Source organism: Myotis myotis, unplaced genomic scaffold (assembly GCF_014108235.1).
Source record: "Myotis myotis isolate mMyoMyo1 unplaced genomic scaffold, mMyoMyo1.p scaffold_m19_p_12, whole genome shotgun sequence".
Lineage (NCBI taxonomy): Eukaryota > Metazoa > Chordata > Mammalia > Chiroptera > Vespertilionidae > Myotis > Myotis myotis.
This window is the reverse complement of record NW_023416316.1, coordinates 15,762,389-15,784,485: the sequence shown is the minus strand read 5'-3', so window position 1 is coordinate 15,784,485 and position 22,097 is coordinate 15,762,389. Positions and strand designations below refer to the sequence as shown.

The 22,097-nt window shown below is 39.0% G+C and overlaps 1 protein-coding gene across 2 annotated transcripts in view; it reads left to right on the top strand.

Moving 5' to 3' along the window:
- KIAA1958 (KIAA1958 ortholog) overlaps window positions 1-22,097 on the top strand; it is a 97,994-nt gene that overhangs the window by 16,925 nt on the left and 58,972 nt on the right. The window lies entirely within an intron of this gene.

The window sequence follows — 22,097 nt, the reverse complement described above, 5'->3', positions numbered from 1 at the left end:
CCACTGTTAGTAGATACCTGTTTTACAAACAAAAGCAAAAATTCTGTGCTGAGTGAACCTATTATGTCCAACTATTTAAGCAATCTCGTCTCCCATACATCCTTTCAATTCTCAGCATCCTTAAACCTGTCCTGGCCTCTATTCCTTTAGCCTTTCCTTTACATCCTTAGAAACCTCTGCTTGAGCCTGCTGCTTCACGTTTCTCTTTCTTCAACAGCTAGATTTCTTAGTTAAATGGATTACAGTGCTATCTATTCTCTTATCACTAACTTTCCTAATCCCAGAAAATGTGGCTGCCTCTATCGCTCTTCCACTCATAGTCTCAGCATAGATGATAAACAACTAAGTAAACTATCCACTTACAGTCTCAACATAGATGATAAACAGACAAACAAGTAAGTAAACTGTCAGGTGGGAATAGATGCCATGGAGAAAAGTAATTTCAAGGTGTGGGGACAGGGCGCACCAGGCACACGTGAGGAGGTTTGTGGGATGGTCTGGTAGGGCCTCTCTCATGAGAGGACACTTAAGCCAGACCTGAAGGAAGTGAAAGAGCCAGCCATACAGATATCTGGGGAGAAGAGCATTCCAAGTAGCCAGTGCAAAATTTCTGAAGTGAGTGCAATGTTGATGCATTTGAGGAAGAATAAGGAGGATTTGCAGATGGGGCAGAAGGGCCAAGAAGGGGATGTGAGAAAGGAAGTATGTAGATATGACTTTGGGAGCATGTGGAAATGATCTTCTGATTGCTTCTATTTCCTCAGTGAGAGTGAGGATGGAGCAGAAGGAATCGGGGATTTGAAGAGATGTTCAGTTAAGACAATGGACAGTCAGTGGATTCGAGCAAATTGTGATCCCCGGACCAACAGCATCAATATCATCTGGGAATGTGTTAAAAATGCAAATTTCGGGGCCTCATCCCAGACCTGCTGAATCAGAAACTGGAGGCGAGGGCAAACAGTCTGGATTTTTAACAAGCCCTCTGGGCTAGTCTAATGTACAAAAAGTTTGAGAGCTCCGGAATAGGGAGGTGAGTAGGTAGCTCTGAGGGCCCACTTGAGTTTGCTAGTAACAGTCGTAAGTTGACTGTGAAAATAGTCTAGGTTATATTGAAGAAAGAGCGGGGTGAGCGAATCGAGTGTGTACAAGGGATTGTTTTAAATGATAAACCGTGAAATCTAAGCTGCATAAAGAAAGAAGCAAGGGACGATGTTAATCTGTCCATGGTAATAGGCAACCCCGCCCCCCCCCCCCCCCCCCCCCCCGCCTCGTGGAGGATGGGCCTCATTTCCAGGCAAGCTCCCAGGACCTGCGTGCAACTCCCAGCCAGGTTAGAATGTGCTTGCTTTGATCAGAACGAAACAGTCACGGTTACACAGAGCATGATTAGTATTTCTTAAAATTATAGCTGGTTCCCTATATTCTCTTTGTGCCCCTAAGAATACTGCTTTTATCAGGTGTTCTTTGTATTTTTCTCTCGCACCTTATTGGCCAAAAATTGTGAGCTCAGCCTTTAGAAGATTCATTTTATAGATCATAAATGTTCTAAATGTTTAATTCTTAAACTCAGAATGGAGCCTGAACTCCAGGGCTGAGTTTTGCTTCTATTGAAGGTTATCTATCCACCATTTCCAGCTATGTGCCTGCAGATGAGATGCCAGGGGGTCAGGTCACTCTGTGTCTGGACTTGGTAAGAAAAGCCTTTGGAATGTTTCATTTCTCCGGACATAAAGCTGCTTTGTGCACAAATGTCCTGTATTGCTGGGACACACTGTTACCCATGGGGCAGAAAGAAGGGCAAAGAGGAACAATAAAAGTACTAGCAGCCAAGTGTGTAGTTACTTGCTAAGGTCAATGTTAGGATTAGGGAAGATTACAAAATATGTCAATGGCAGAATATAAAAATTGTTCATGTACTCTTTTCTGACTTTCGAAAATGACCTTAAAATGGGAGAGCCAAAAGAAAGGAAGGAAGGAAGGAAGAAAGGAAGGAAGGAAGAAAGGAGGAAAAGGAAAAAAGAAAGGGCATTGGGATAGTGAAAACATGAAAGGATCAATTGATCCTTAGGTCCCAGTGGGTTAAAGACTAGGTCAGTGAAAGAATTTCTGATACAGATCTGATTGATCCCAAATTTCAGGTATCTTTACCTCAGCCACATGTCTTTATAATAAGTGTTTCCTGACTTTAGAATTGTATATCAGAGCAAATAATTTTGAGTCAAAAGTTTTGAATTCGAGTCCTGCCTTTATTGTTGTCTTGCCTTGGTTAAGTCACTTAAATTCTCTGAACCAGTTCCAATATCTGTACAGTGGAACGAAAAGTACCTACTAGCTTAGTTTCACAGTTGTTCAGATTATGAAATGAGAGACAAACGTATGAAAATGTTTTTATAAAATAGGGAGTCCCATTTCCTAGTCTGTCCCTCCATTCTTTTCAACAGGCTTCCTCCCCTTCTGTATCCTACATTTTGTTCCCATAGTGCAAAGAACCTTGCCTCATGGCTGTGACAAAAGTATGAATCTTGTAGAAAAGTAATAAAAGAAGTATTTGTGACTGTTGTTGTAATTACTTGCCTTGTAATAAAATATTGTCTTAATGCATTAAATTTATATTTCTGGTCACTATGGAGTAACTGGGAACTGATTTATCATTCCACCTGGATTAGGGGTTCTCCAGAGAAACAGAACCAATTCTACATCTATACACACACACACACACACACACACATAAAGAGATTTATTATAAAGAATTGGGTCACACAAGTATGGAGGCTGAGAACTCCCCAGTTCTGCAGCCAATAAGTTGGAGACCTAGGTGAGGCAATGAATATAGTTCCAGAGTCTGAAGGCCTGAGAACCAGGAGAGCCACTGGTGTAAATTCTAGTCAAGGCCAGCAGCCTCAAGACCCAAGAGGAGCCGATGTTTCAGTGTGAGTCCGAAGACTGATGACTCAGTTCAGCAGTTGGGCAGGAGGAGTTCCTGCTTACTCAGCCTTTTTGTTCCCTTAAGGCAGTGGTTCTCAACCTTCTGGCCCTTTAAATACAGCTCCTCATGTTGTGACCCAACCATAGAATTATTTTCGTTGCTACTTCATAACTGTAATGTTGCTACTGTTATGAATTGTAATGTAAATATCTGATATGCAGGATGGTCTTAGGCGACCCCTGTGAAAGGGTCGTTCGACCGCCAAAGGGGTCGCGACCCACAGGTTGAGAACCGCTGTCTTAAGGTCTTCAATTGATTGGATGAGGCCACATTAGTGAGGGCAGTCTGCTCTACTCAGTCTACTGATTCAAGTATTAATCTTATCCAGAAACACCCTCATAGACTCACCCAGAATAATGTCGACGAATTGTCTGGGTACCCAGTGGCCCAGTCAAGTTGACAAATAAAATTAACCATCACAACACCTGAAACAAGGAATAAACAAGACAAAAATATATTAAACAGTGATTTTTAAGGCAATGAAAGTACAGTGATCTCCGAGAGATGCGAAAGAAATAACATGAGCCCTATGATTGCCCCAGTTTACCCCCTGAAAAGGGTTTCCAGGCTGTAGTGCAAGGGGTGGAGGCTGCCAGGCTCCCTGAGTTGAGAAGATGGGGCTGGGAGTCTGAGGAGGCCAAGGTGACTAGACTTCATAGGAAAAAGTAAAACTGTCTCTCTTCGCGGGTAACATGCTCCTATGTGTAGAAAATCCCAAGGAATCTACAAGAAAGCTACTAGAGCTAATAAACTAATTCAGTAAACTTGCAAGATACAAAAGTCAGTTGTATTTCTACACATAAGCAATGATTAATTTGCAAATGAAATTGAGAAAGCAATTCCATTTACAATAGCATCTAAAAGAATAAAATAACTAGCAATAAATTTAACCAAGGAGGCAAAAGACTGGTATACTAAAAATTATAAAACCATGCTGAAGGAAACTCAAGACAACTTAAATAAATATATCCCAGGTTCATGGGTAGGAAGACTTAATATTGTTAATATGTCAGTATCACCCAGAGCTATTCCTATCAAAATTCCAACACCCTTTTTTTTACAGAAATGAAGAAGCTGAACCTTAAATTCGTTTGAAATTAACAGAGGCGCTGAGAAGCCAAAACAACTTCAAAAAACAACAAAGTTGGAGAACTCACACTTCCTGATTTCAGAAATTATTACAAAGCTGTGGTAATCAGAACAGTGTGATATTGTCATAAGACTAGAAATCTAGACCAATGGTCCAGAAATACATCCATATGCCTGTGGCTAATTGATTTTTGGCAAGGGTGCCCAGTTCATTCAATGGGAAAAGAATAGTCTCTTCAACAGATGGGACAACTGTATTTCTTTCTTTTTTTAAATACATTTTATTGATTTTTTACAGAGAGGAAGGGAGAGGGATAGAGAGTTAGAAACATTGATGAGAGAGAAACATTGATCAGCTGCCTCCTGCACACCCCCCACCGGGGATGTGCCCACAACCAAGGTACATGCTCTTGACTGGAATCGAACTGGGACCCTTCAGTCCATAGGCCGACGCTCTATCCACTGAGCCAAACCAGCCAGGGCGAAACTGTATTTCTATACACAAAGGAATGAAGCTGGACTCTTGCCTCATACCATATATAGGAAAATTAACTCAAAATGGATCAACAACAACAACATATAAGAAGAGTTAAAACCATAAAACTCTTAGAATAAAATATGGACAGCCAAAGAAAGCAGAAGATACATCATTCTTTGCTGATTGTAGTTTGTGATTTCTCTGTTGATTGCTCTATAAAGCACGTGCCTTTTACTAATCTATGCTATTACCATTACTAACTTGAGATTTAACACACATTAGGTGTGTGTTTATGATGTCCGAATTTGTGCTCATAGCATCCCAAACTGTTCAGGACCCATTTGTAAGTTTCATGATCTAGTTTTCAAGTGTTGATTATCACGAGGATATCACATTCTGGTATTTAAATGTAATTTCACAATAGCAAAAGCTTTACCAAAGACCAATATTGGTGACTTTTAGGCTTTTAAGGATTCTTTTTTAATCCTCCCCAAGGATATGTTTATAGAGAAGAAAGGGGAGAGGAAGGGAGGAAAACATTGATGTGAGAGAGAAACATCCATCGGTTGCCTCCTGTGTGGACCCTGACCAGGCATCGAACCCACAACCTAGGTATGTGCCCTGACCAGGAATTGAACCTGCAACATTTTTGGTATATGGGACAATGTTCCAACCAACCGAGCCACTTGTCTGGGGCCTGGGCAGCCACTTTTTGTTTTGAATTATCCTTGTGACTCTTCTGAACATTTCCATAGCTGCTCAGAGATCGTTTGTTGAATGAGTAAATATTGTGTAAGGTGTAGTGATCATGAAAATAAATCCCAAATCCTTCTGTTCTTTGAGGCATTTCAGCAGATACATATTATTGCTACAAGAAATAACAGTGAGAAATGCTCATGTACCTTTTGGAGTTCAAAGACATTTTTGTACTAACTTGTTTCTGGTAAAACAATAATTACATGGGAATAATATGATCCCATTGGATTATGTTCACGTAGTTGTTGGATTATTAAAGCATTTAATTAGTATTTCGGTAAGTGCTGATATACATACATCACCTGTCTCTTGTTCCTAATTACACAATATTGCAGGAAGTGGACCAGTATAATAGAAGAGAGGTGGTTCAGTCCCTTCAGTGCTATGTCATCTTAAGATCAAGGAGTTCTTACGTTTTGTGTGTGTGGGCAAATGGCAAGTGCAAACAATTTTTGCCATTTTACACTTGGCTTGATTGATTATATTGATAAGTAGAAAGGAAGCAGCAAATTAAATTGGTTTTATATTTTAAAAGTACTTATGATGGAAAACAGAAAAGACAGGTAGATAAACATACTACATGTGTATTACTTCCAAGGAAATTTAATTCAGTCTTTAGCAATGGCTTTGAGTAAAAGTACTACCTTCATTTGCAGATAAGATAATGCATGTGGTATAGTCTCAAGTAACTAGAGACAGAATGAAATTGATATTTTGCATTAGTTGTGCATTATTTATCATGTCTGATAAAGCAACAGCATATGCCTGATGCTTTTACCTTACATGTCCTTAAATGAAGTGGGGTGTTTTGTTTTGTATTGTCTGCACACTTGAATGATCACTGCTGGACATAGATTTCTGGTTTTAAAGAGTTTTTTCCTAAGAAACTATAGACCATCTTTGTTGTCTTCTAGTATTTCATGTTGTAGATAAGCTATTCTCTTTTAGTGCTGTATCCCTAATTTTGCTCCCCAAATACAGCCACCCAAGTCTTAACCTTATCCTGTTTGTTTAGTATAGTACAGCGGTTCTCAACCTGTGGGTCGCAACCCCTTTGGAGGTCGAACGACTCTTTCACAGGGGTCGCCTAAGACCATCGGAAAACACATATGTAATTACATATTTTTTTGTGATTAATCACTATGCTTTAATTATGTTCAATTTGTAACAATGAAAATACATTCTGCATATCAGATATTTACATTACGATTCATAACAGTAGCAAAATTACAGTTATGAAGTAGCAACGAAAATAATTTTATGGTTGGGGGTCACCACAACATGAAGAACTGTATTAAAGGGTCGCGGCATTAGGAAGGTTGAGAACCACTGGTATAGTATCTCTACTGCCTCAAAGTAGCTCTAAGTCTACTTTCCTTTCACTTGAATCACATTTGATATCTATGTATCCCATGTTTTTCATACACCCATCTTAGCTCCTGGTACCTTTGAAAGAGCCAGGATTCCTTCCTTCTTGGTTCCACACCATGAATATGATTGGCTCGACCCGTGCAATCGTTCACATTGCTGGTTTTGATCTTGGACCCTAACCCTGCTTGACCAGGTTGGGGCCAGTTTCCTCATTTCCACTTGTCAGATCTTTTTATGTGGCTTGATCCTTGGTTACTGCAGGAACAAATATCCCCCTTACCCAGCCGTGTGAGTCTAAAGCTGGGCAAGATGCATATAGTAATTCTGAACAACTGGGCTCCGCCCGGAGTTGAACAGCTGCCAAGGGGACCAGCCAGGAGCTTATTTTCATTGTATGGCTCTAGCATCCTGCGTCTGCCTCTTGGTCACAACAGGTAGAATGGAAATTTGAAACCATGTGGTACAAATTGCTTGTAGAGTCAGGTGGATGGTGGGACTACCTCCAACTTAACAGGTGTGGGTGGCCTGAACTAGCAAGGTACAGGGTTATGTGACAACAACTGGGTAATATCTTTTCTATCCACAACACAGCCACCTAGCATTGTAGCCACCTTCATCACAGCTGCCCATTAGAAACAGATTTTTTTTTTCTTTGTCCTCATGACTTCTAATTTGAGAAGTGACATGAGAATCAGATGCTAAGGATGGAGAGTTGGCCTGGCAGGATGCCGAGACTTTTCAGATACCTGCATAGTTGTATGTGTTGATTTTAAAGCAGCAGTAGATATGTGGTTTTAAAAGCTTTGCCCTGGATGACATGAAATTTAGGCTATTTTTCAGATCTGCTCTCTGGCCTGGAATTTCTTCACCTTGTTGTAGAGGCTTTTTGAAAGTTCTGGGGAAGATAGTTTAGAATTTCGTAGTGAAATATTTTCCTGAAAATGATTAGAAGTGAACAAAAGTAAACCTTTGCACAAATCTTTCTGGAAGGTATGTGCATGAGCATGTACTCTAGTGTCATTTTAGCTTAGGTAGTTCTATAACTTCTAGTCTAGACTTATATGGAACTGGTCTCAGTATTACCAGGCACCGATATATCAGCTATAGGAGGGCCCAGCTACCAACTGGAGAGGGGTGGGGGCATCGGCTAGCTGTAGCATATGCTCTGAGATGTCATAATTAGTGAGTGAATGGGGCTAGTGAATCTGCAAATTAGCAGAGGTGAGGTCAAGTGATAGAGCTGATGTGGATGAGGAGTGTACTACTTCTAATCAATAATAGCTACCATTTATAGAGAACAGACTGTGAGCTGAGTTGAGAGCTGAATATACAGCAAAACCAGGGAGACAGTTAGCTGAACTGGGCAGCAGCAACTCAGCAGAGAGGAGTTTCTTTTTTTAACTTATTTAACATATTTGTATTGATTTCAGAGAGGAAAGGAGAGGGAGAGAGAGAAACATCAAAGATGAGAGAGAATCGTTGATTGGCTGCCTCCTTCACGCCCCCTACTGGGGATCGAGCCCACAACCCGGGCATATGCCCTGACTAGAATTGAACCGCAACCTCCTGTTTCATAGGTCAATGCTCAACCACTAAGCCACCTGGTCAGGCGATTATATTTAATTTTAATTATTTTAAGTTTAAATTGCCACAGTAGAAAAGGATTAGTAAGCCTTTAATGACCCTGATGCTACTCTGGCACCATCGGGTTGTAAAGGAACCAGGGCTTGCATCTGGGTAATTAGGATTGCCTTTTCTTACAGAAATAACAAGAGGCCTGGTGAACGAAATTCGCACACTTGAGGAAGGGGTGGGGGGTCCCTCAGGCTGGCCTGTGTCCTCTCGCAGTCCAGGAGCCCTTAGGAGTTTGTCCAACTGGGCCTAAGCCGTCAGTTGGACATCTTGAGCACTGCTGTGGATGTGGGAGAGGCTCCTGCCACCACTGCGCTTGCTAGCATGAGCCAGGCTTCTGGGCTTCTGGCTGAGCAGCACTCCCTCTGTGGGAGCACACTGACCACCGGGGCATCCTGCATTGAGTGCCTGCCCCCTGGTGGTTAGTGTGCATCATAACAACCAGTCTATTTGCATATTAGCCTTTTATTATATAGACTAGAGGCCCAATGCACAAAATTCGTGCAAGGGGCTCAGCCCTCACAGCCCCGGCTTCGTCTGGAATGTTGTCCAGAAGGTCGTTGGGCTGTCCGGTCTAATTAGCATATTATGCTTTTATTATTATAGATAATAATTCTATTGTGTTATGTAGCAGTATTAATTCTTTACTTCTGGTTAGCAGAATGGGATTTGTGTGGGTGGCCTGAGAGCCTAATTACTTCATGTATAGAATTGTTTTTATGATAACATCCGCATTTGTATTCTAAACCAATTTATTTACCATCTTTGGACCTCAGTCTTTTTAAGTAAAGAGACTTGCGTGTGTTTTACATTTTATTTCCCCAGAATTCTCTCCACAGAGGATTATAGCACATTGTATATAAGGCTCAATACATGTTGACTCTTTAACTGGTGTGTCAGGAGTTGGTTTCATCAATGAAGGCATTTGGGTAGGTGTTCTATATACTGAATAATTAGAGAACATTTTGCTGTGCCGGCTGTGAGTTGACATTTGACACATTTCCTTTTCTCCTTTGCTCAATTCCAATCAGTTACTCATTGCCCATCCTCTCAGGACCGTAGACGCTAGAAATACATTCTCTCCTGGAATCCACAGCAGTTGACCTCCTTATAAGCATACAAATCTTGAGAAAATGAGCATTTCCTGTGGTTTTCATTTATTCATAATGGTATGTTCCCAGTAATGTTGAAGTAGACCTATTCTGCGCACCACCAGTGGTCTGTTCATTGCCTGAAATATTTGGCTGTTGTTAATGATGCCATTACTCCTGCTTTATTTGTGTTTATTGCTGCAATTACTCATATGTAAAAGTAATTTTGCCGAGTACCTATTATATGAAGGGGAATTTATTACATATTTCTTTTTTATGTAATTTTCGAGCCCTCATAGGATTCCACAGTTTTACCTCCTCTTCTGAGACAAGCCACATCGTGTCCTTCATTATTATTGCTTTGTTTTGCAATCTTATTACACTTGCATAACTAAAATACAAACAAATAGACCCTCAACTTACTGAATCTGGGTGAGCACAGAAGAGAAGGAATAGGACAAAGGGATTCATGGATGTTATTAGGGACCTTGGGAGTGGGAGAAGTTGGAAAGCTCCTTTTAAGTTTTTTGTTCTGATGTGTCCCCATCTATGAATTCTCCCAGTGCCGTCCGAATCATTATCAGGGGCCTTGGAGTCCATATATGTCTACGTTGTTCTACAAAGTTTAAAGAATGGAATCCCCTTGGTATATCTCTAGGAGGTGCGAAACAGGTTGAGGTCAGTGCTTCTGTAAGCCTGGGAGGTGTTTGCGATCATCTCACTCAGGCACTGACGTTTACCTACCAACCTTTTCATCTCAACTTTTGTATAAATGGTATTGTCGAGGCATTAAGACACTTTTCTACTTCAGCATCTTTACACTTAGTGTTCTCTTTGCCTGCAATTTCTCTCCGCCCTCCCCCTCCAACTCCTTCACATGACTCGCTCCTTCAAATCTCTCAGTTCTTGGCTTAACAATCACCTGTTCAGAAAGGCCTTCCCTGACCACCTTCATTAGGTCTCCCCTATAATTCTCTGTCATAGCATATTATTAGAATTCTTTTCCAGCATTTGCCTCTGGTTATTTAGCGTATCTTTTTTATCTAAAGCTTCTCCTCTGATTGACCTTCAGGTTTATGTATCTACCCTACCTGTTGGACACTTATACTTTTATTTAGTCAGTCGTTTATTTATATCAATATGGATTGATGGATATTATATTTATTTTTTAAAATATGTTTTTGTTGATTTCAGAGAGAGGACGGGAGAGGGAGAGATAGAAACATCAGTGATGAGAGAGAATCATTGATCAGCTGCCTCCTGCACGCCCCACTGGGCATGTGCCCTTACCAAGAATCCTACTGTGACCTCCTGGTTCATCAATTGCTGCTCAACCAATGGGCCACACCAGCTGGATTTTGGATATTTATTTTATACTTTATTTTATTTTTTTTAAATATATTTTATTGATTTTTTACAGAGAGGAAGGGAGAGAGATAGAGAGTTAGAAATATCGATGAGAGAGAAACATCGATCAGCTGCCTCCTGCACATCTCCTACTGGGGATATGCCCGCAACCCAGGTACATGCCCTTGACCGGAATCGAACCTGGGACCTTTCAGTCCGCAGGCCGACGCTCTATCCACTGAGCCAAACCGGTTTCGGCTTATTTTATACTTTAGTTTAAAATCCAGTACTATTCTATTTATTTTGTTGCTCAAATTGTTCTGGCCTTGGCTATTGGGAGCTCTATGAGTTGGCTCCTTGGTTCCTTTGGCATACGCCATCAGTTTGCTTTTGAGCATTTCCTTAATTCCTGGTTCTGTAGGAGTGCTCAAATGTCTTTTTTGGAAATTTAAGAATTTCCTGTCAGTGATTTTGAAAATAATTTGATGTGTGTTTATATGAACTCAGGCTATTAAGTAGATTAAAATATTTTCAGTATTGATTAGTTTTATTTTTGTGATGATTTATATTGCTACTTCTCATAGGGAAAATGTATATGAGTATGACTTTTCTCAGGATAAATATTGTGTTTATGGCCAGTTTTTATACTTCAATTTGTTCAGATATAGATTTCACTTTGCAATTCATATTAGAGACGTTTTACATTTCTCTGGCTTTCAGGGACATTTATGGTTGCCAGTAGCTGAACAGATACCATTATGCTGGAAGTATTTCAGTGATTATATATGCTGAGTAGTAAGATTGCTTATTCTAAAAAAAGGACTCCATAATATTTGGTTTTGGTTATAATTAGCAGTATGTTTACCAGAAATTAAGTTTAGCTTTTTAGAAGCCTGGAATTCTTCATATGTTTATCTTTAAATATTTCAGAGACTGTTATGAAACTGTTAGTAATTCCAATATATATTATATGTTCAGCTTATTCTTTTAGAGCTGATGGAATAACATATAGCAAGTAATTGTACAACATGGGGAATGGTCAAGATAACAGGATGTAAATAGTAATACTTTGATTACAACTGGCCCTAGCTGGTGTTGCCCAGTGGTTAGAGGGTCAGCCTGTGCACTGAAGGGTCTCTGGTTCGATTCCCAGTCAAGGGCATGTACCTGGGTTGCAGGTTCATCCCTGGCCCTGGTCGGGAGGCAACTAATCAATGGAAAAAATATCCTCGGGTGAGAATTAACAAAAAAAGAAAAGTAAAAGGGAACTAACTGATTCCAAGTACAAATAAAAGACCAGAAGGGAAAGACCAAAATGTTAACAGTGAATATCTGTTACTTAGTGTGACATAGCTTTTCTGTAATTTTCCAATTAAAAAAAATTGGCCCGCATTACTTGTTTAATGAGGAAATGAGGGAATTTTTTTTTTTAACTTAGGGAAAAAAGCATTCTGCAAGGATTTCTATTGAGTGCTTATTTATTCCATTCTAGATACTGAGAATTAAAAAGCTTTTAAAAAACTATTTCATAACTCAGATTGTTTTCCTCTACCGGTGATTTGGTGAGACGTTATAATGTTTTTATAACATTAACACTTTTCAGTTTATAAAAATTTTAATACATTCTTTCATTCTAAAAAATCTTCATCAGATGGATTTTTTCTTCATTTATATGCACAAATGGATGAAAGTGCAAAGGTTAACACTCAGTGTTATGTGTTGAAACTGTAACTTCATTAATGTCTTCTCTGTGGAGCAGAGTTGGAGACGAAGGGCCCTGAAGCCTACAGAGCAAAGCCTGGCCTTTGCCAGGGCTGCTAACAGACCACATTTTGTGGGACAGCCTCAGTTCCTCTCATAGGAGACTGATGGCCTAAATAGATGCCTTGGGGAGCCTCCTTGGATTAAAAATACCTAGCATTATCTGGCTGCTTGGAATTTTTTTTTTTTAGCGGTGAGGTGTAGGTGTGAATTGAGGCTTGGAAGTGGCAGAGTAGCTTTAGCTACTGTCTCTGGATTTCCTCAGGATGGGGCTTAGACAGAAGATTATAGTTTATAGATTTTATAGATTATAGATGATAGTTTATAGATTTTATAGATTATATGTTCCAGTCTTCACAAAATTTGCAAAGGTACCATAATTAAAGGCAGGTGCATTTAAATTGATTTTCTTTTGGTAAAGCCCTTTTTTAAAAAAGTAAAAACTATGCTTTTCTTTCTAACTTAACATTTAGAAATACATTCAAAGGGACTTTTTGTTGTTCTTAAGCCAGAGGAAAATGACCTTGTTTGTAATATGACCCTGTCCCTAATGGCCAGTGCCCAACCTCCTGTTCTTTCTGTCATTGGGAAATATATGCAGAGGAATAGGGATGGGAGTGGTCATTCCCCTGGTTGCCTCCTGAGGGTTAGTCTGTTTTTAGAAGGTTCTGATGTGTGTATAAAACAGTGGCGGGATTACCACAGCGTTTGGTAGCCCAGCTCTGGAATCAGGAAAGCAACATCAAAAACTAGGGCTCCTCCAAGTATTATGCTAAGCGAAGTCAGAGAAAGACAAGTATCACATGATCTCACTCATGTGTGGAATGTAATGAACAAAATAAACTGATGAACAAAATAGATCCAGAGACATAGAAGCATAGGTGGGGGGTGGGAAGTGATCAATCAAAGAACTTGTATGCATATATGCATAACCCATGGATACATACAATAGGGTGGTGGAGGCCTGGGGTGGGAGGTGGGGCAGGGATAGAAGGGGTCAATGGCGGGGAAAGGGGCACATATATAATACTTTCAACAATAAAGATTGAAACACACACACACACACACACACACACAAACACAAAACTGGGCCTCCATTCTAGTAGTCTCATTTGATGGTGTTAATGGGATCAGTTCCTTCAGTCTACTGTGTGCCTTGATAAGTAAGTTAGTGTAGCTTTCAGTAGGCTGCCCATGAATTCTTCATAATGGGATTCATCAGCACACTAAAATGATAATTAAGAACTGTGCAGCCTTAGCCGGTTTGGCTCAGTGGATAGTGCCTCTGCCTGCGAACTGAATGGTCCCAGATTCAATTCCGGTCAAGGGCACATGCCCGGGTTGTGGGCTCGAACCCCAGTGGGGGATTTGCAGGAGGCAGCCGATCAATGATTCTCTCTCATCATGGATGTTTCTATCTTTCCCTCCCTCTTCCTTCCTCTCTAAAATCAATAAAAATATATTATTTATAGAAAAAGAACTGTGCAAAACTGTAAGGCCTCTTTTCTTAATACTGGCCCTCAAAATAGCCCTTAAAAATCATTGTAAGAAAACTTGGCTGTCTGTTCATAACACTGTTTCAAAATAGAGAAATAACTGTGTATTATATAATTGAACTATTAACATTTGATTATATTTATCAATCTATCTTTATGTGTATATATATACGTATATGCATATATGAAATTATACATGTCTACACCTACACACTTTCTTACTGAACCATCTGGAAATAAGTTGCAGACATGACACATCTTGGGTTTCTTTTTAAGTGCAGTTTGTCTAAACAGTCCCCGTCTTACATTGCTACCACTTCCTCCCCCTCTAGTCACCCTCTCCCCATATTAGCACCCCCTACCTTGGTAACCCATGTTGATAATCAAGAATGTGTCCTTCCGTATTTATTCCCTGCTCATTAATTACATGCATATATATATTTATGTGTGCAGTTTTGTCATTGTTTTACAAAAATATGGGATAGTATGTACATTTTTCTGCATCTTGATTTCCTTATTCAAAATTACCTTAGAACTCCTTTAAAGTCACCTGTTTTTAATGTCAACTTGAAGTGTATTTCACATACCAAAAATACACTAAAACTATACAATTTAGTGGTTTCAGCATATTTACAGAGCTTTGCAACCTGACCACCATAATCAATTTGAGAACATTTTCATCACCCTAAAAAGAAACCTGGTATTTATTAGCATTTACTTCTAATTTTCCCCTAACGTCACTCCCAGTTATTAGCAACCACTAATATACATTCTGTCTCTATAGATTTGCTTGTTCTACCCATTTTACATAAGTGGAATGTGTGGTCCTTTACCACTTGATTATTTCTCTTAGAATAATATTTTCAAGGTCCATCCATGTTGTAGCTTTTACTGTATTATCTGAATATTTTACAACAATAAGGTATTAGGAAAAAACAAAAATCTTTAAAATTTATGTTATAATGTTTTATTTTATTAACAATAATTAACTGTGGAAGTTATATAGGTGATCATTTTACTAGTTCAGGGGTGGGGAACCTTTTTCCTGTCAAAGGCCATTTAGATATTTATAACATCATTTGTGAGCCATTCAAAATTATCAACTTGAAAATTAAGCTGTTACTTTTGGTCAAACATCTAATAACTCGCCCCTAATGCCTTGGCAGGGCCAGACCAAATGATTTCATGGGCCGTATCTTGGGCCAGATGTCCCCCACCCCTGAAACTTTTATCTGTGTTTGATACTAATAAAAAAGTAGGAAAAATCCATCAGAATGTTTTCTGTGATTGCATTATTGTAATACTTACATATTAAATTTTTATTATTTTTTAAAAAATACATTTTTATGATTTCAGAGAAGAAAGGAGAGGGAGAGAGAGATAGAAACTTCAATGATGAGAATCATCGAGGGGCTGCCTCCTGTACTCTCCCCACTGGTGATCAAGCTCGCAACCTGAGCATGTGCCCTGACCTGGAATGGAACTGTGACCTCCTGGTTCATAGGTCGATGCTCAACCACTGAGCCACATTGGCAGGGCTACATATTAAATTTTAAAATCACTCTTAAAGAGAAAAATGCCTTAAACAATTCAAATTTCTGAAAATACTCTACTTTTGGTTTTTGTTTAAATTAAGTTTCTAAGCTATTTGTAATTTTCATGTTATGTTTATTACATTTTTAAAATATTACTCTTTTTCTAGGTAGATAGGCCTGTCATCGGGAAATAATGCTGGTTTTGTGACTCCTTTCTAATATTTTTGTATGTCATCTTTCCTTATTGCATAGGACAACACGTTTACTAGAACCGTTTTGAATGTTCACGATTAGTAGGTATCCTTCTTTTTAATGGCAATCTTTTGTTCCAGTTTTAAGATTTTATGATTTTTATAAGTATTTATTGCATTAAGGGTGTTTCCTTCTAACATTAAAATCCTGTATGAGTAATATGCAAGAGTAATATGCAAATCGACCAAACAGTGGAACGACTGGTCACTATGATGCGCACTGACCACCAGGGGGCAGACGCTCAACGCAGGAGCTGCCCCCTGGTGGTCAGTGTGCTCCCTCAGGGGGAGCGCCGCTCAGCCAGAAGCTGGGTGAGTGCAGCAACGTTGGCAGGAGCCTCTCCTGCCTCCGAGGCAGTGCTAAGGAGCAGCAAGCAGGCGGGTGGTGAGGAGCAAGGGGTCCCGGACTGCGAGAGGGCGCAGGATGCGCTGAGGGAATCCCCCTGCCTCTAGCAGTTAAGTAAGAACAGAACAGTCAAATCAGATAATTAAATGAAAACAAAAGTTAGATGAAAAACAAATCTAAAATGTAGAACTAAAATGATACCTAAAGGTAGAGTAATAATCAGCTGATGGGATTGCTAGAAATCCTTAAATTCAGGCAAAAAAACCCCTGTTAGTTCTGTATATGTTCCCCATCTTTGTGTTAAGAGTAAAATAAGAACAGAGAGATGTTAACGGGGCCTGTGAGATCTGAAATACTGGGACAGCACTGGTGCATGCCCAAATGAGTCTCACTGGGTAAACCCTGGGCTCATGTGTGCTTGTAGATAGAAGCCCACCCAGAAGAAAGTATGCCAATTCCCTGTGAAAGCAAATACATCCTTCTTAACACTATTTTAAGGAATGGCCATTCTGTCAAAGATTCAAGTTGTTGGACGGGTTAGTTGCCTTGTGCATATATTCTTGAATATACAGAATGAATGTGATTGTATTCTTATGAATATATTCTTAATGAATCTATTGATAGTCATTACATTTTAAATTGAGCTCAGAATTTCCTGCATGTAAATTGAGTTCAAAATATGATCAATAGTACAGGGCATGAATATGAATATCTGCTGTTGAAAATATGAATATAGTCTTAATGAATATATTGATATTCATTAAATTTTAAACCAGGTTCAAAAATGACCCAATGTGAAGAACTTGGCTCATGAATATGAATATAAACTTATGAAAATGTTCATGAATATATTGATATTCATTAATTTAAAACTGCATTAAAATGTTTTCCCTGTAGGGCAGAGAAGAATATATTCATGAATATATTCATAAGGAGGATATATTCATGAATATAATCATCATAAAGAATATATTCACATTTATTGAATATATTCATGACGAATATATTCATAAGAAAATTTAAACTACAAATCTTTGCTTTTTACAAATTAAATAGTTCTTGAAATGCTGCTATGAAGCAAATACTAAAATTTTATTGAAATCTTCAATACATGAAAAAGTATAAATTTGGTATAATCAGTGAATTGATCTATTTACAAATTGTCTCCTAGTGAATAAATTTTGGCAAATTAATTTGAAGTCCACTCTCTCAACATGAGATGAACCATTATTACAGCATCTATTCTGGGAAAACCAAGACAAGAAAGAGAGGATATTGAAACTGCTGGGCTTTCTGAATACCCAGAGAGGATCGATTAATGACACTAAGGAAATGATAGTACCTGTTAGACATGATGACACTGCATGACATCCAAGGAGCAAAATACTCAAGTAAATCAGACTAGTATGTCAGGCAGTGGATTCAGCCAGACATTGTTAGTTCAAGTTCCTGTTCATCTCCCTTGGGTTTTCATTCTTGAGACTGTATAGTGTAGTAAAAGGGTGATTTCTGGGGTTGGACCACCTATATTTGGAAACCAGACTCCACTTTACTGCCTCTATACCTTGAGTGTTGTTGTTTTTTTTAATATATAATTTACATGCAGTAAAATGCACACATCTTTAAAGTATATAGATTGATAAATTCTTACATATGTATACACCATATGAACACCAAGTAAAATGTAAATCAGTTTCATCACCCTTGTGCTCCTTAGCCCTCTATGAATAACCACTATTCTGACTAGTATCACTATAGATTGTTTTGCCTGGACTTGAAATTCATATACATGGAATATACAAAAAATATTCTGATGTGCCTGGCTTCTTTCACTGAGCATAATATTTCTGGAGTTTATTCATTGTCGTATGTATCAGTAGTATATTCTTTTTTATTGCTGGCCATGGTATGACTATACAGCAAATGTTTAATCCATTCTTCTGATTTTGGGTTGCTTCCAGTTTGGGGCTATTAGGAATAAGACTTCTATTTATATTTTTGTGCTTTTTGTGGACACACACACTCATTTCTTCAAAGACTTACTTGATGAAAGGATTATCAATTGTAGTATATTACCTACCTAATGGGTATTAGACAGCGCATCTGCTCTGCTTTAAGACAAATATACTGATTAAAAAGGAAGTTTTAGCAGTAAAATACAAAATAACTATATATGAATACAACTAAAAGACTGCTATGTAATATTTATTAATAGCTTTTAGTTTAGATACAGAAGGGAAAGTTGGAATGGGGTCAGTTCAGAATAGGCTTTCCAGGCCTTGGAGGGATCTGGGTCTTTTCTTCTATCAGCAGATGAGTGGATAAAAAAGCGGTGGTACATTTACACAATAGAATTCTACTCGGCTGTAAAAAAAGCATAAATGGACCTGGAAAGTATCATGCTAAGTGAAATAAGCCAGTCAGAGAGAGACAAATACCATGTGATTTCACTTATATACAGAATCTAATGAACAAAATAAGCTAGCAAACAAAATAGAAACAGACTGACAGCTGTTAGAGGGGAGAGGTGTTAGAAGGTTGTGTAAAAAAAGTGAAGGGACTAAGCAAAACAACAACAACTCATAGACAAACAATAGTATGGTGATTACCAGAGGGAAAAGGGGTGGGAGAACATAGAAGAGGGAAAAGGGGAGATAAATGGTAACTGAAGGACACTTGACTTTGGGTGGTGACCACACAATACGATGTTCAGATAATGAATTATGGAATTGTCCACCTGAAACCTATATAACTTTATTAACTAATGTCACCCCAATAAATCAGTAAAAATTTTAAAAAGAAAGAGCCATCTACACATACAAGTCTGAGTAAACAATTAATTATTAAATGTAAATAGGCACTGAGTGGGTCATATCTTGTGAACACCTTGGTTATATGATGTTTTGCATGTGATACTAATTTTCTTATGTTTGCACAAAGAATTCTGTAAAATGCTTCACTCCTTTGTTAATTTTACCACTAAACTGTGAACGTCTCAAAATCAGTACCCATTTCTGACTTATAGTTACTATGCTACAGCACCCAGTACAATTTATTGTACATAGAAGATACTTAATCTTTTTTAATGAATAAGTGTATGAAATGTCTATCATGAAAGTACCTTATTATGGATTGTTAGAAATAAGGTGAGCCACCCAAGTCAGGGGTTTTGGTAGAATATAAAACATACTCGGGAGCCAGGGAGCAAGGCAAACATCTTTACTTCTGCGTAGAAGGGCGCGCACACATGGTCGGAAGCGCACGTACACCTAGTAGGTGGGCTGCTGGGTTTTATAATCCCTGACGCATGTGACCCGTCCTTTGCTCTTGATTGGAGCTCAGGCACACAGTCTTTCCCGATTGGCTAATTCAAAGGGAGGGGCTGGCCTTTGCTGTTTCAAGATGTTGGCCCCCAGGGGAGCTGCAAGCCATGCGGCCATCATGGCGGCTGCCAGGTCACGCAGCCCCAAATGGCGGCTGTCTAACCTGTTCTTTGACAGAAAAGATGACTTGCTTATTCTCACAATGGATGATTATCATAATATTTGTAAGAGATTTCAGCTGATATATCAAGTCATTGGAATGTAGATTTCTTTCCCAATGTTTGTGTTGCTATTTTGCCTATTAACTAGTTAAAGGTGGTAGATGTGAATCCTTATATGTGTCTCTATTGTCTTAATAAAGATGTTTTATTTTCCTCTGTGTACCCAATTTTTGTGCACGAAAATCCTCCTTCCCACATTTCCATAGTATACTACATTTATTTCTTGGTCCCTTTCTTATCTGTGGCCTTCTTTACTATAAAGTGGAGGAAAATGTCTAGCAACCTGTAAAGTTTTAAATTTTTTCTATACTATTAGACTTGAGTGAATGTTAGATCTTAGATAATCCTCAGAGACCACCATCCAACCCCTTTATTTTATAGATCAAGAACCTGAAGCCCCAATTACTTCGTCAGTCATGCCACATGATTTTACAGTTGCTTGTTTAATTGTAGGCATTTCCAGCTGGACTTTAAACTCGGTGGGAATGGGGATCACATCTGTCTTATTTAATGCTGCATCTCTAGCACTGAGTGCAGTGCTTGGAACAGAATAGAGCAGGTTGTACTGAATACTGTTTCATTATGACAATGAGATGCTGTAGGAACTTAACTCTTATTTCTATCAATTAGCCTAAAGTAAAATTTGTTTCATTATACATCATTTTGCTTAAACTTGCAGAACCTATTAATGACATTCAGTGAGGACTGACGTTCAGTTATTGGTGTTGAATGAATGAATGAATGAATGAATACATAAATACATAAATGAATATTGGTGAAGGGCCTTGTAGCTCATAGCTGGTGAGTCCCAGTTTAGCATATTTAAATTTGGACACATATTCCACCAGTGTAGAGAGTCACGTTTATGGAAATGATTAATTTCTTTATGTGCATGGCAAGCTCTGCACTTTACACATTTCCAGACACAGCACACTGGCTTTTTCCCCCTGCACACTGGCTTTCAATATGCAGAGGACAGTTAGGCAGGACAGCAGTTGACCAAAGAAACATCAAAGGATGTGCTGCCTCATTTTTGCCCGGCTAATATGTAATTTCCTGCTTGATAATATACAACCTCATGAATGGTGGTTGTGGATGGGACTGTAACAAACATCATCTGTTTCCTTCCCCTGATTTCTCCTTCCCAGTTCAGTTCTTTAGCTTGACCTTTGTAACCTTCCATGCTCTTCCAACCTGTTTTTCATAACTCGTATCTGGCTACTTTCCTTAACCTCTATTTTCAAGCAAATGAAAGTGTTTGCTGTTCTCTGTACACTCTGAACTTCCCAACTTTCTTGCTTTACTCAACATTGTTTTTCCTCATTACTCTGTATATCCTGATTCTACTAATTCAGTCAGTCCACAAATATTTATTATTTTTAAAATACATATTTTTTTGATTTCAGAGAGGAAGCGGGGGGAGGGGGGCGGAGAAAAAAACATCAATGATAAGAATCATTGATTGGCTGCCTCCTGCACACCCCACACTGGGGATCAAGCCCACAACCCAGGCATATGCTCTGACCTGGAATTGAACCGTGACCTCCTGGTTCATAGGTTGGCACTCAACCACTGAGCCACATTGGCCGGGCCGCAAGTATTTATTGAAGCCTCATTCATCTTTGAGAATCCTCCACATTTGCTTACTAGTCTAAGTCTGTCAGACATTAATTTGTTAAAATGGCTTTTACACATGATTAGCGTAGTTCTCTAGCATTTTTAAGCAGTTTCTTTAAATCCTGCATTTTTGGAAGCACTTTTAGTTTCAATTTACGTTCATCCTGCTTTTATGTGCTCAGGTGTTTGCAGCGTCCAAAAATCAGAATGAGAGAGTGACATAAACAGGTTCCCAGGAATAAACACTAGTATTTGGGGGGGGCGGGGGGGGAGCGAGAGTTTGAGTGGAGACTGGTCAGCTCATTGGTGAATATTTTTTAATATGACAGCTTTTATTTCCCTTCACAATTTCATGATTATAGGGTCGTAGTTAATGAGCATCTGGGTAATGAGGACTTTTGTACTTTATTTGTGTGAGCAGAGCGTGTTTGCTCAATAATCTGTTAGAGAATTTAGCTCACCACTCAGGTCCTCAAGTGAGTGAATGTTCCTCATGAAACCCCTGGAACATGCTTCTTTAAGTTGTCATACTTTGAACTTTCAAAAAGTTTGGCACCCTGACAGAGGATTAAGGATCTTTGGGCTTAAGCCTTTATAGTTCCCTTGTTTCTAATGCCTAGCCTGCTTTCACCGTGTTCAAAGTAATCCATCCTCAGTGTTACAGGCTTAATGTACATGCAAGTGTAAAAATAGATCGCCAGCCCATGGGAACCAGGCTGGTGTCAGGCAGGTCATTATAAGAGGCAATCACTTTTAGCATGAGAGGTTTAGAAATCAGAAATTGATGACACACACAC